This window comes from Penaeus japonicus, unplaced genomic scaffold (assembly GCF_977035675.1).
Source record: "Penaeus japonicus unplaced genomic scaffold, GWHDUDI00000001_assembly GWHDUDI00000037, whole genome shotgun sequence".
NCBI lineage: Eukaryota > Metazoa > Arthropoda > Malacostraca > Decapoda > Penaeidae > Penaeus > Penaeus japonicus.
The window spans coordinates 17,093,310-17,095,809 of record NW_028234439.1 but is presented as its reverse complement, the minus strand read 5'-3'; the positions used below and the strand labels follow the sequence as shown (position 1 = coordinate 17,095,809).

The 2,500-nt window shown below is 30.1% G+C and overlaps 1 protein-coding gene across 1 annotated transcript in view; it reads left to right on the top strand.

Moving 5' to 3' along the window:
• The window catches only part of LOC122253624 (cell adhesion molecule Dscam2), a 91,528-nt gene that overhangs the window by 86,301 nt on the left and 2,727 nt on the right, over nucleotides 1-2,500 (top strand). The window lies entirely within an intron of this gene.

The following is a 2,500-nucleotide window of genomic DNA, read 5'->3' as shown; positions in this document are numbered from 1 at the left end:
AAAAAAAAATGGAATTTCACCGAGGGAAAGAGAAAGGGGGGAGGAGGGAGGAATGAGGAAAAGATATAGGGATGGAAGGAGGGAGGGAGAGAAGGAGGGAATCGATTGAAGAGAGTGGTAAGGAGAATCAGAATTGAGGATTTAAACAAAGAAAGGAACTGAGAAACGAAGGAGGGAAGGAGAAAGTAGAGAAAAAGAAAGAGACAAATATGAATATGCATGAATGAATATATATATGTAAATATATATATATATATATATATATATATATATATATATATATATAAAGAGAGAGAGAGAGAGAGAGAGAGAGAGAGAGAGAGAGAGATAGATAGATATATAGATAGATAGATAGATAGATAGATAGATATACATACATATATATATATATATATATATATATATATATATATATATATATATATATATATATATATATATATATATATACATACATATATATATATATATATATATATATATATATATATATATATATATATACATATACATATACCTATATATATACTTCCAAAGTAACGATACATTTCCCTTTATTCCTCCCCCCAGGCAGTGATCGTGCAAGGGTGCAGCCAAGGATTCCCAGCCCCACTGCAACTGCATGACCGAAGACCGGAGTAATAGACGCTCTTCAAAACCGACTCCCTCATCGTTCCAGCTTGCTTAAGAAAGTGAAAAATAAACAAAGGAATCAAAATACCACGTTTTCTTTTGTTTGTTTTTTTATGTTACGTGATATCTAATGATGTTATTTTCGTTTCGAAATTCTCATCATATTCTGTAATGATTTCGAAACGTGAGATTTTCCAAAAACATTTTCGTTTTCCCTTTTTATCTTTTTATTTTTTTATTTATTATTTTTTTCTAAATACGATCTTTATTGGTGATTTTTCCAAAACATTTTCGTTTTCCATTTTATCTTCTTCTTTTTTTAAATACGATCTTTATTCTTTCCTTGGATATTTTCCCCTTTGAGTTTATTTCAAAATGTCACATTTCTTCAAATCTAACATTACATATTACCTTTCATAACAAAAACCTCAAAATCTTCCGCTGACCTTTTATAACCTCGTTTCCTGGCATATAACCTCATGACCATCAGTCGTACCAGAGGCTATTGTACATGTACCTCTCCTTGCTGTGCTTCTTATAAACATAACGGTTCCCTTTTACTAATAATAAAAAACTTCTCAGCGTATTGCCTATTACAGCTGACATAATTAGTTCCCGTTTTATACTTTTTCTTTGGTCAGAATGGCGAGAGACGCATTCAAGTTTTTTCTACTTTTCAAATGCTCTAGAATAGTGACTGTGCTTTGTAATTTTTCTACTTGATAAATGTTGCAGGCTAAGTATATATATATATATACGTGTTGCGTCATGTGTATAGCCATATATATTTATATATTTTTTCTCCCCTTTTTTTTGGAAACGGTGCCAATAGTGAGTTTTTGATACTCCAATTAATGATTGATGATGATGATGGTGATGATGATGATGGTGATGACTTTAAAATATGAATTGTGATGTGCCAACGTTTGCAGATACTGTGTGGCGTATAAGATTATTATTTCTCATTCTTCTCCTTCGCCCTTCTTCTTCTTCTTCTTCTTGTTCTTCATCTTTTAAGATTTTTGCTACTTCCCCGTGATCTCAGAAGTAACTTTAGAATATTACATCTGTTCTGGATGTTATATATTAAATGTCATTCTTGTGTAGCACCATTTTGTGATAAACGTCAGCTTGTCTGTGTGTGTGTAGTGGTATTGACGATTTTATGAATGTTGTTGTTTGAAAAAAGAAGGAATATATGATTAAAAATTGATGCTAACGAAAATCAGAAAAGTAAAGGAAATATAGAGAAAACGTAACACATTTTGTCTATTGGGCTTTTCATTCCTATATACTTACTGTGTAATATGTGTGAAAAAGTAACTATATAATGTTTTTTAGTGACGAGAATAAGGAGAAAAAGAAAAAAAAAAAGTGGACGACGCATCCCGGTGCGCTTTTGTTGTGTTACTGTTATGTGATCCCGTAAAAATTCTGAAATACATCGAGGCAAGATATAACAATAATGATATATATGTATAAAAAAAGGGATGATTGATGTCTAAGATAAGTGTTGATGATGAAAGATAGAACAGAAATTATTTGTAAATATAACAAAAAAAAAGACTTGTTACGGAAATGGCTTGATCGGTGAAAGCTTTTTTTAATTGAAGGCTGTGAATGTTTGCAGTGTTTCCCTTCGCAAAGATGTCAGAGAAAGTTACGTTCTTACACTTCATTACTGTTGTATAGTTTATGACAGATTAGATATAACTATTTTACGGATATATTTGTAAATAAAGGAAAGATTTTATGTATATGCTTCTGTGTATATATTTGTGTATATATTCATGCGTGTAGGACTTAATATATATATATATATATATATATATATATATATATATATATATATATATATATATATATA